This window comes from Bidens hawaiensis, unplaced genomic scaffold, assembly GCF_021521415.1.
Source record: "Bidens hawaiensis isolate Kalapana, Puna unplaced genomic scaffold, B.hawaiensis_p1.1 tig00005935_1, whole genome shotgun sequence".
NCBI lineage: Eukaryota > Viridiplantae > Streptophyta > Magnoliopsida > Asterales > Asteraceae > Bidens > Bidens hawaiensis.
Genome location: NW_027491390.1, coordinates 166,566 through 180,427, shown reverse-complemented (window position 1 = coordinate 180,427; position 13,862 = coordinate 166,566).

The window sequence follows — 13,862 nt, the reverse complement described above, 5'->3', positions numbered from 1 at the left end:
TGCAACCATGAAAGCGAATATTATCGTATCCCACAAGATTTGGCAAAATAAAAACAATTACGATTTTAATTGATTGTGCCATGTGATCAACCTAGTCACACTACATGACAATGGACCATGTCTTCCTTAAAGGTTTATTAAATAATAATAAAAATGAAATAAATACTATGCATGCATTTATATCGAAAGAAATAGTTTTCTTTAATATGAGTTTGGTTGATCCACATATTTTTATTCAAAAACTTTAACATATAAGATATGTAATTTATATAATCTAGTTAGTTTTCTTTTGTTGTAACCAAAAAAAGAAAACATAATACGAGTTTGACGTTATTATCTAAGTGTGATAATGTTACAATCGCGATAGACTACAACGAAGACCAATACATCATCATTTATGTATTGAAACTTGTCTATGTAATCCTTGGTTGTTATGTAGGACTATAAGTAATAAGAACATGTATACCAAATATGACGACAAGCAAACACGAAACTTGAAACACATCGGAAGATATTTGGTTTATGGGATTATGTTTAAAAAATTTGCTGACACGTATACTATTATGTGATACCCGACTTGATTACCAAGGCATGCACATTCGTTTACCCAAACAATACAACTAAACCTTTTGTTTTTCTTTATTCTTGGATAATAGAGTAATATGCTAATTTGCTACAAAAAATGTTGTTATATGTTTGGTTAATATGTTTAGTAACTTCAAATTTCATGCGCGGTTGCTAATTTGTTAAAAAAAGAAAAGTATGTTATTTTATGATAAAAATATATATTAGGAAGTGTTAAAATTTAGGAATTGTAATACATGTTTCATAGGACTGTATGTAGGTCACTTTGACATTGGATTTGTGCCTGAGACAACCAATAACACACTCGAACTCGAATGATAAAGAAATTAAGAATAGATGAACTTTCAAGCCCAATTTCACAAAGCCCAAATAGCAAATACCAACTTCAGTTACTCCGAGGGCCTGAATTGTGAGTTTTAAAGCCCAGTTTCTCAAAGCCCACAACACCATCGGTTGTTGAGGTGGACAAACAAACCGGTTCCAGTTCTAACCCAAATTGTATGACTGAAACCGGGTTAGGATTTAGGAACCCCCACGTTAAAACCAGTTTAGAACCGATTAAGACGAATTGAACCGTTAAAAAGCGGAACTAGGTTAGAACTATACTCAACAAGTTATAACTACCTAGGGACTAGATTTGTTATTTAACTAGTGTTCTAATTAAATATTATATACTAGGTTTTATCCCTCGTATTACGGAGGTTGTTTTATATTATTTTGTATTTAATATTTATTTATTTTTTGAATTTTTTTTATTTTATGAAAGTTAATAATGTATGGTTTGATGATAAATTGTTTCACAAATAAATGAGATGTTATAACCCGGTTTAAACAGTATATGGATTTGATGAGACCCAAGAACCGTTTATTTTTTATACATGAATTATGTCTTCTGCTATTTGTTTCGAAAAAGGAAGTCTAATAAAAATCAGACCAAATATAAAGGACGTTTTTTTGTCATCTTGTCTCGGAAGAATTATATTTTGGGGATACAATGGAGCTAAAATAACATTCATCTTCTGTCAAGGTATTCATAAAATTATGTCAAAGTTAGGTTGAATTGCGCGAACCCGTTAGCATGATTACAAAAACACCATACGGAAGTTGTTTTATATTATTTGTGTGACAATCGTCAATTTCAGGTTAACTCCGTTAACTCAACTCCGTCAATTCAAACTTAAGATCATTGAATCTATAACGCACACCTTATTACATTTAAACTAGGGTTTAAATGACGCTTGACACTTACTACATGTGTAGTCTTTCGGTATTTGCACCGAAACGCAAACGAGTTGACGCTAACCGTTGGTGAATAAACGAAAAACGTCAAAACAATAATCATGTGATAATTATGTGTTAGACTTATGTGTTATGTGATAACATTGTTATAAACGTTAACTCAATGTGCTAGAACTAGTTAATTAAGCTAGAAAAGTAACATTTGAAAGTTAAGGGACCAAAGTGTATTATATTATTATTATTAATATAAACCTAAACCCTAACCCCCTTCTCTTCCTCCCCAAACCCGACGGCAGCTACCCCCCCCCCCTCTCTTCACGATCGGCTCACACACACAAACATATTGCTTGGTTTTTTATCTTGGTTTTCACAATTGAAACATCCTACACCCGATTCTAGTCATCTTCTACCTCCCCCCTGCTTATTTTTGTGCTTTGGAAGGTATAATTATAAACCCTAGAATCTGGAAATTATATACATGATGTTCATATGTCTTGTTTTGATTGAAAGATGTATTGATTGTTGAATTGATAGCTAGTATTGGTGTTATTGCATGTTAATCGTTTGTTTCTTGATTTTGAGTTCAAGTAAAACCCTAATCATGGATGTAATGTGTATTTGATGTGCATGGATAATGATTATGGTGTCTATAAGGTCACATGAACGGATTATGGTCCATAGATAGTTAATAGGTTGAGTTTTGTTGCAAACAGTTTCTGGACAGATTGTGTTGTTGATGTTCAATTGACTGTAACGGGGTGTAAATGTGAAAATTGATTGAGATAATTGATACTACAGTAAACTAGGTTGAGTCTAGTTTCTAAAGAATGTAAATTTGCAATTTTTGGACGTGTAAAAGTTAACCTTTATGATTTTACAAAAACGTTGTGCAAAGCTGAGTTGTTAGACCTGTTGTTAGGTTGTTTTGTAAATGTTATATCTCATGAACTACGAGACCAATTGGGTTGGTTCCACTTCTGGAAGTTGACTTGTTGAGTTAGGAACCTAACCCAAGTGGTCTTGCATTTGTTGGATTTTTCATTTAACGGGAATTGCAAATAACTTTCTGTTGCGCATAAATTTGACTGTTGTGAGTTTGCTTTGGTAAATTGATCATTATGAAGAATATATATGGAATAAAAATACAACAAAATATGTTCTGGAAACCTAACACATATATACAATTGTGATGATTTTTGGTAAATTAATTGAGATGCTATGATCGGTGGAATAGACTAGTTTTACAAGTAGAATTCTGTCATTAAGAAACTAGTTGCTGAATTTTGTAAAAGTTGCATGAAACATGGTGATTGCTAATTTATTATCGTGTTTTCACCAAATTGCCCTTGCGGGGGATAATTGCAAACTAATTGTCGTATTTTGACCAAAATACCCCTGCGGGGAATAATTGCTAATTGATTGTCATGGTTTGACCAAATTGCCCTTGCGGGCAATAATTGCTAGTTAATTGTTATGTGTTGACCAAATTGCCCTTACGGGAAGTAATTGCTAGTGATGTATATTATGAATACATGACACGTAAATAATTGCACACACATGTAACGTATCACAAATACACTTGTTAAAGTCACACACGATTCACAAACGAAACACGAAACATGTTGTGTGCATAGGTATTATGTGCCGAGTCTAGAGACTCGATAATAGTTCTGACACTAGAAAATCTCCTTGTTGTTTTAGAACGCTAGAGAGAGTTTTCTGTGACGCGCATCACTTGGTGATTTATTTTGGGAATTCTTCGCAAACAATGAGTTCACTTACCCCTTTAAACTGTTTTCAAACGCTTTTCACTTGGGGAGATAACATACTCCGAAAACGCTTTTAAGATTTTGTTAATATAGATTATATATCACTTGTAAAGACTAAGTGGCAAACGCAATAACTAAAGTCCTTCATTCACATCGAACCGTTTAATATTGGATAATAGCGAGTCATTGTTGAGTAGTACTACTGGGTTTGACAAACCCCACCCAACGCTAAACTCGACTGGAGGTCGAGTGGGTGTAATCTTGGCTAAACACATACCATGGCCGGGATAGACCTGGTGGCAAGGCAAATGATAAACAGTCAGCTTCGGTGTCGAACACTTAGTAATACTTGTTTATAGGCTAGCTACCTATAGATATATAATTGACATAACACTATCTGGTAACGCAAAACGCTTAACGCAAAACGCTGAACGCAAACGCTAAACGCTCTATTTTATATAAACTTGTGAACTCACCAACCCCGTGTTGACACTTTTAGTATGTTATTCTCAGGTAGCCGAGGCGGGCGCGCGGTATAGAATCATGCATTATCTGAAACGCTTTTGTTTATGCAAACTGATTTTTAACTGTTGTTATGGGGTTTTAAGTCGTCCTGCGTGACGCAACTTTTATCTTTTGGTTTTTACGCTTCCGCGTTTAATTACTCGTAAACGTTTTCGTGTTTTGAAAACTTTGTTTTATGGTTTAATTATAACTAATGAATCCGATCCTGTTAGTTCACACCCTCTGACGGTAAAACTCCGTTAGTAGATTTTGAGGGTGTGACAGATTGATATCAAAGCCTTTGGTTATAGCGAACTAGAAATTGCATGCATACTACTATAACTGCGACGACCCACTAGTTATAATGATACGTAGTCTTTGTAATCTTATCTCTTTACCTCTTTCACTCATACGCACGCATACACGGCTTACCTGTAGGGATGTCGACGCCACCCTCATCATCATCTGATCCGATGACTCATGCTCATGGGAAAGAACCGCAGATACCTACCGCATCGCCACCCCGAGTAGTCCCGGAACTCGAAGCTCCCGCACCGAAGAGGTACCGCTTATCCGGAGGCATGTACGAAAACGAAGTTAGCTGGGATTGGTACCCTAATATGATCAGACGTATGGTCTACCGTGAAAAAGTTCCCCCGTTACCTCACCCGAACCATCCTGCTTACCCCAACACCCTACCACCCATAACCGAACCTGTAGAGCGTGTACTTGCAGCTGTTGTTTCTTGCTTAGAGCGTGATGTTGGTTACATGCGCTATACGAGAGCTAACGTTTCCGGACTGTTAAAAGATGGAACCGAAACTAAGGAGGAAATTGCCCGCATGACAGCGGCCATGAAGGAAATGCAAGAGGCTAGTGATCAACAGATGAAGATTATGAGAAAGATGCAAGCCGAGATGATAGACTTGCAAGAGCAACTCCAAGTAACAAGGACCCGAACCGAAATAGTTCTAGAACGTTGCGATGTTCTACAAATGCAGATTGCTCAGAACGCAGCCGAACCTGAGGCAGAACCTGAGGCAGAGCCTGAAGAGGAACCCGAAGAAGATCCCGAAGAGGAGCCTGAGGAGGATCCTGAGGAAGATCCCGAGGGGGAACCTGAAGAAGAACCGGAGGAAGAACCGGCTGAGGAGGAGGCACACTCAGAGGTGTCCTCAGATGATGACATCTAATGATGATAACACCTAGATGGAGGGGTTGTCTCCATCCAAACTATTATTTTCTATGATTTTAAGGATTGGTTTTAAATACTTTGTAGCGAATACAATGGTTTTAATCATGAATTATTATTTGGATTAATAGATGGTTGTGATGTGATATTGTTTCTTATTTTCTTTCTTACCTATCTTTTTATTACATGTATGGCGTGTTACATATGAAAGAAAAATTCATGTTTAACATTTTATGCTGTGATTCTAGGAAATGGCAGGAAAAACGCTGGACACGGACGTGGTAACATCAACTTGACTGCAGCAGAACTCCAAACTCTGCTGAACGACCATGCGGCGGCCGCTCTAGCCGCACATGTCCAGAACCAAGCTGGAGGTCCAGTTGGAACGTGTACCTTCAAGAATTACCTTGACTGCAAGCCCAGTACGTTTAAGGGCACTGAGGGAGCTATAGGCTTCCTGCGTTGGGCTGAGAAGGCCGAATCAGCGTTTGAGATGTGTAATTGTCCCCCTGCCAGTAGGGTAAAATTTGCTGCTGGAACACTTGAAGATTCTGCCCTCACTTGGTGGAATTCAAACGTGCAGATCCTTGGGTTGGAACTGGATAATGCTATGAACTGGGAGGAGTTCAAGAACATGATGCGAGAAGAGTACTGTCCGAGAGAGGAGATTGCAAAGTTGGAATCCGAGTTTTGGTCATTGAAGATGGTGGGTTCAGAAATCGAAGCCTACACTACCCGCTCTCACGAGTTAGCCGTGATGTGTCCACGGATGGTAGACCCGCCGAGTAAGAGGATTGAAATGTATATTGATGGGTTAGCACCGCAAATTCAGGGCATGGTGACGTCTTCCAGACCAGCCACGATTCAACAAGCGATCCGGTTAGCTCACAAACTGACGGATCAGGCAGTGACCCAAGGTGCGCTACCACCTAGGGGTTCAACCACTAAAGCCCGTGACAACCCGAGTACTGACAACAGCAACAACAACAACCCGAGCAATGGAAAGAGAAAGTTTGACAACACCAGATCCTCATCCTCGAACCCCCCACAGCAACAACACTACCGTAAGCCCGAACTCACTCGGGGCTTCAACAATCAGGGTCACAATAACAATAACAACGGTGGCGGGCAGGGTTCGAGCGGCTATGCTAGGAGATATCCGAAGTGCAACAGGTGTAACTATCATCATGCTTGCCCGTGTGACCGTGTCAAGTGTCTGAGATGCGGAAAGATGGGTCACCAGGCAAAGGAATGTAGAGGAGACCTTGCGGCAAAGGGTGCTCCTAAACCATCCATGACGACCAAGGGATGTTTTGAGTGTGGACAAGAGGGACATTTTAAGAAAGACTGCCCTAAGATGAAACAGAATGACAACAATGGAGGTAATGGAAGTGGCAGTGGTGGTGGAAACAATGGTAAAGGAAGAGCTTTTGTTATTGGGTCAGGTCAAGCCCGCAATGATCCGTACGTGGTGACTGGTAAGTTTCCTGTGAACGACTGTTTTGCTTCTGTATTGTTTGACACTGGAGCTGATAGGAGTTTTGTGTCGAAAGCCTTTAGTCAACTCTTAAACATAACTCCAACCCCGTTAGATGTTATGTTTCCAGTAGAATTAGCCGACGGAAAGTCTGTAGAAACGACTCATGTACTTGCGGGATGTAAGTTAAAACTGTCAGGTCATGTTTTTGATATCGACCTTGTTCCTTTCACGCTTGGTAGTTTCGATGTCGTGGTCGGCATGGACTGGTTATCCGAGAACCGAGCGGAGATTATATGTCACGACAAGATAGTCCACATTACTACCCCTTCCGGCGAGATCGTTTCGATCCGGGGCGAGAGAAGCGGTATGACCACCAGCGTTATCACCCTCATGAAGGCACAGAAGTATCTACGAAAGGGTCATCCGGCAATTTTAGCGCATATTGTCGAGAAACCAGCGAAGGAGAAGCGAATTGAAGATATACCGATTGTGCGAGATTTTTCGGAAGTTTTCCCGGAGGATTTGCCTGGACTCCCTCCTATACGACAAGTCGAATTCCAAATCGAGTTGACACCCGGTGCAGCACCCATAGCACGAGCCCCGTATCGGCTCGCACCGGTGGAGCTTCAGGAACTGTCCACTCAGTTGCAAGATTTATTGGATAAAGGTTTTATCCGACCTAGCTCATCGCCGTGGGGAGCCCCCGTCTTATTTGTCCGAAAGAAGGACGGGACTTTCCGCATGTGTATCGACTACCGGGAGTTGAACAAGGTGACGGTCAAGAACCGTTATCCTTTACCTCGAATTGATGATCTGTTTGACCAGCTCCAAGAATCGAGTTACTACTCGAAGATCGATCTGAGATCTGGTTACCATCAACTAAGAGTGCGCGAGGAAGATATTTCAAAGACGGCTTTTCAGAACACGGTATGGTCACTACGAGTTTTCAGTTATGCCTTTTGGCTTAACCAATGCACTAGCCGTATTTATGGACCTCATGAATCGAGTATGCAAGGCGTACCTCGACAAGTTTGTGATTGTGTTTATTGATGATATTCTCGTCTACTCCAAGGACAAGGCTGACCACGAGGAACACTTAAGGGTAATTCTGGAATTATTGAAGAAGGAACAACTGAATGCTAAACTCTCGAAATGCGGATTTTGGCTTCGCGAGGTTCACTTTTTAGGACATGTGATCAATGAGAATGGTATCCATGTCGATCCCGGTAAGGTAGAGGCTATCAAAAACTGGGAAGCACCTAAGACTCCGATTGAGGTGTGGCAATTCCTAGGGCTGACCGGCTACTACCGGCGTTTCATCGAGGGATTTTCAAAGATTGCTCAACCCCTCACCGCTTTGACTCATAAAGGCACTAAGTACAATTGGGGTGACGCGCAAGAATCCGCTTTTCAACTGTTGAAAACCAAACTCTGTAGCGCCCCTATTCTAGCCCTACCCGAGGGAACAGAGAATTTCGAAGTACATTGTGACGCATCGATACAAGGTCTCGGTTGTGTGCTGATGCAACTTGAGAAGGTTATAGCTTATGCCTCTCGACAACTACGGGTTCACGAGAAGAACTACACGACCCATGACTTGGAACTCGGAGCTGCGGTGTTTGCCCTTAAGATATGGAGGCATTACTTGTACGGTACCAAGTTTACCATTTACACCGACCACAAGAGTCTCCAACATATCTACGATCAGAAGGAGCTGAACATGCGACAGCGTCGTTGGGTCGAGCTGCTTAAGGATTATGATTGTGCCATCAAGTACCACCCTGGCAAGGCCAACGTAGTGGCCGATGCTCTCAGCAGAAAAGAAACAGATAAACCCAGGCGAGTGCGAGCATTGCAACTCACGATTCATGCCAACTTACCCGATCAGATTCGCGATGCCCAACTCGAAGCTTTGAAAGATGATAATCTTCCCTCGAAACTCATGCGGGGCATGAACAAGCAACTTGAAACCAAATCGGACGGGGTTCGATATTTTGAGAACCGGATTTGGGTTCCACGGTACGGAGAGTTGAGAACTCTGGTGATGGACGAAGCACACAAGTCCCGATATTCTATCCACCCTGGCTCAGATAAAATGTACCATGACTTAAAGGCACTTTACTGGTGGCCGAACATGAAAGCCGACATTGCCATCTACGTGAGCAAATGCTTGACTTGTGCCAGAGTCAAAATAGAATACCAGAAAACAACAACCGGAACTTCCAATGTGGAAATGGGAACACATTTCAATGGACTTCATCACGGGATTACCTAAGACACCGACGGGATGCGATACCATCTGGGTGATCGTTGACCGGTTGACTAAGTCGGCACACTTTTTAGCGATTAAGGAATCGGACAAAATGGAAAGACTGACTCGCGTCTACATGAAGGAAGTAGTGTCTAGACACGGAGTGCCTGTCTCAATCAATTCTGATCGAGATTCCCGTTTCACTTCGCACTTTTGGAAGTCGCTACAGAGTGCCCTAGGCACACGCCTTGATATGAGCACAGCATACCATCCTCAGACGGATGGGCAAAGTGAATGAACTATTCAGACCTTAGAGGAAATGTTGTGTGCATGTGTGTTGGATTTCGGAAAAAGTTGGGAACCTCACTTACCTTTGGTAGAGTTTTCGTATAATAACAGCTACCACGCAAGTATTAAAGCAGCACCGTTTGAGGCACTGTACGGACGGAAGTGTCGATCACCTCTCTGCTGGGCAGAGGTGGGTGACAGCCAAATCACTGGTCCAGAATTGATACTCGAAACTTCGGAAAAGATTGTTCAAATCCGAATCCGCATGGCAGTAGCACGAGATCGCCAAAAGAGTTACGCCGACAAGCACCGAAAACCTCTCGAATTTCAAGTGAACGATCAAGTGTTACTCAAAGTCTCACATTGGAAATGTGTGGTTCGCTTTGGAAAGCGAAACAAACTCAACCCACGATATGTTGGTCCTTACCGGATAACGGAACGCGTTGGTCCGGTGGCGTACCGACTGGACTTACCAGCGGAACTCAACAGTGTACACAATGTTTTCACGTATCCAATTTGAAGAAATCCCTATCTGATGAAACCCAAGTAGTCCCTTTGGACGAACTGCAAGTTGATGAATAGCTACGCTTCATTGAAGAACCAGTTGAAGTTTTGGATTGGGAAACCAAAACACTCAAGCACAGCAAAATTCCAATCGTTAAGGTTCGTTGGGACTCGAGACGTGGACCGGAGTTCACGTGGGAACGCGAGGATCAAATGATGAAAAAGTATCCTCACCTTTTTGAAGGGCTGACCAAACACAGAAAACCGCGAAACCCGACAAACCGTCAGAAATCACCGGAGGTATGAATTAAATTTCGGGACGAAATTTCTTTCTACTAGGGGATGATATGACAAACTGAAAATTTTTCTTACTTTTTCAGACACTCATCACGACTTGACTCAAATTTTCGGGACGAAAATTCTTTAACATGGGAATGATGTGACAATCGTCAATTTCAGGTTAACTCCGTTAACTCAACTCCGTCAATTCAAACTTAAGATCATTGAATCTATAACGTACACCTCATTACATTTAAACTAGGGTTTAAATGACGCTTGACACTTACTACATGTGTAGTCTTTCGGGATTTGCACCGAAACGCAAACGAGTTGACGCTAACCATTGGTGAATAAACGAAAAACGTCAAAACAATAATTATGTGATAATTATGTGTTAGACTTATGTGTTATGTGATAACATTGTTATAAACGTTAACTCAATGTGCTAGAACTAGTTAATTAAGCTAGAAAAGTAACATTTGAAAGTTAAGGGACCAAAGTGTATTATATTATTTTTAATATAAACCTAAACCCTAACCCCCTTCTCTTCCTCCCCAAACCCGACGGCAGCTACCCCCCCCCCTCTCTTCACGATCGGCTCACACACACACACATATTGCTTGGTTTTTTATCTTGGTTTTCACAATTGAAGCATCCTACACCCGATTCTAGTCATCTTCTACCTTCCCCTTGCTTATTTTTGTGCTTTGGAAGGTATAATTATAAACCCTAGAATCTGGAAATTATATACATGATGTTCATATGTCTTGTTTTGATTGAAAGATGTATTGATTGTTGAATTGATAGCTAGTATTGGTGTTATTGCATGTTAATCGTTTGTTTCTTGATTTTGAGTTCAAGTAAAACCCTAATCATGGATGTAATGTGTATTTGATGTGCATGGATAATGATTATGGTGTCTATAAGGTCACATGAACGGATTATGGTCCATAGATAGTTAATAGGTTGAGTTTTGTTGCAAACAGTTTCTGGACAGATTGTGTTGTTGATGTTCAATTGACTGTAACGGGGTGTAAATGTGAAAATTGATTGAGATAATTGATACTACAGTAAACTAGGTTGAGTCTAGTTTCTAAAGAATGTAAATTTGCAATTTTTGGACGTGTAAAAGTTAACCTTTATGATTTTACAAAAATGTTATGCAAAGCTGAGTTGTTAGACCTGCTGTTAGGTTGTTTTGTAAATGTTATATCTCATGAACTACGAGACCAATTGGGTTGGTTCCACTTCTGGAAGTTGACTTGTTGAGTTAGGAACCTAACCCAAGTGGTCTTGCATTTGTTGGATTTTTCATTTAACGGGAATTGCAAATAAATTTCTGTTGCGCATAAATTTGACTGTTGTGAGTTTGCTTTGGTAAATTGATCATTATGAGGAATATATATGAAATAAAAATACAACAAAATATGTTCTGGAAACCTAACACATATATACTTTTGTGATGATATTTGGTAAATTAATTGAGATGCTATGATCGGTGGAATAGACTAGTTTTACAAGTAGAATTCTGTCATTAAGAAACTAGTTGCTGAATTTTGTAAAAGTTGCATGAAACATGGTGATTGCTAATTTATTATCGTGTTTTGACCAAATTGCCCTTGCGGGGGATAATTGCTAACTAATTGTCGTATTTTGACCAAAATACCCCTGCGGGGAATAATTGCTAATTGATTGTCATGGTTTGACCAAATTGCCCTTGCGGGCAATAATTGCTAGTTAATTGTTATGTGTTGACCAAATTGCCCTTACGGGAAGTAATTGCTAGTGATGTACATTATGAATACATGACACGTAAATAATTTGCTCACACATGTAACGTATCACAAATACACTTGTTAAAGTCACACACGATTCACAAACGAAACACGAAACATGTTGTGTGCATAGGTATTATGTGCCGAGTCTAGAGACTCGATAATAGTTCCGACACTAGAAAATCTCCTTGTTGTTTTAGAACGCTAGAGAGAGTTTTCTGTGACGCGCATCACTTGGTGATTTATTTTGGGAATTCTTCGCAAACAGTGAGTTCACTTACCCCTTTAAACTGTTTTCAAACGCTTTTCACTTGGGGAGATAACATACTCTGAAAACGCTTTTAAGATTTTGTTAATATAGATTATATATCACTTGTAAAGACTAAGTGGCAAACGCAATAACTTAAGTCCTTCATTCACATCGAACTGTTTAATATTGGATAATAGCGAGTCATTGTTGAGTAGTACTACTGGGTTTGACAAACCCCACCCAATGCTAAACTCGACTGGAGGTCGAGTGGGTGTAATCTTGGCTAAACACATACCATGGTCGGGATAGACCTGGTGGCAAGGCAAATGATAAACAGTCAGCTTCGGTGTCGAACACTTAGTAATACTTGTTTTATAGGCTAGCTACCTATAGATATATAATTGACATAACGCAAAACGCTTAACGCAAAACGCTTAACGCAAACGCTAAACGCTCTATTTTATATAAACTTGTGAACTCACCAACCCCGTGTTGACACTTTTAGTATGTTATTCTCAGGTAGCCGAGGCGGGCGCGCGGTATAGAATCATGCATTATCTGAAACGCTTTTGTTTATGCAAACTGATTTTTAACTGTTGTTATGGGGTTTTAAGTCGTCCTGCGTGACGCAACTTTTATCTTTTGGTTTTTACGCTTCCGCGTTTAATTACTCGTAAACGTTTTTGTGTTTTGAAAACTTTGTTTTATGGTTTGATTATAACTAATGAATCTGATCCTGTTAGTTCACACCCTCTGACGGTAAAACTCCGTTAGTGGATTTTGAGGGTGTGACAATTTGTTTTTAATATTTATCTATTTTTGAATTTTTATATTTTTATTGTATGAAAGTTAATAATATACTTATGGTTTGATATTAAATTGTTTCACAAATAAATGAGATGTTATAACCCGGTTTAAAAGCTATATGAGTTTGATGAGATCCAAGACTCGTTTATTTTTTTTACTGTAAAATTGGTTTTTTAATTATAAATAATATATATACTTTTTAAAAAAATCAGATATTAATTTTTAGTATATTCCTACTTTATAGGATTTTTGTATCAAATATTTGTTGAGATTAGTTTTTAAATTAATGAGATGTTATAACCCGTTTATGAAATATTTGGGTTTAATGAGACCCATACCCGTGAATTCGGGTCAAATGTATGAGAAGCCTTCATTTAAAAATAAAGCAAATATGGTGACTCAAAAAAATGGGGAGCGACACGTAGGATTTTTATGTTTTCGTTTATATATATTATAGATAGATAGATAGATTATTCTTTTAACTAACATATGTCGTATTATAATTTTTACTAAACTAAAAATATAATAACCAATACTCAATTAACACGTCAAAATCCCCGTGGTCACGGGTCTAAGTGGAGTAACAATGACTCCGGTGTTTAGTGAGGAAATCAAGATGTGAACAAACACACAAGTATAAATAATTCATGAATCAAACAAAAGTAATAACGTATAAAATTGTCCAAATATATGTACCACAGTTTGTCCTTTTATTTAAAGTTGTATTGAGCTTAGATTTTTTTAGATGTGAACACTAGTATTGAATTGATAATTCATGTGATCAAACAAAAAGTAATAACGTATAAAATTGTTAAAGTGTGTAGCATGGTTTATCTTTTTGTTACAAATTCTATTGAGCATTATGGGTTTAGATTTTTATAACAAAAAGTATGTTTTGTATTTTTTTTGTTTGACACACAAAATATATAAAAAGAATTC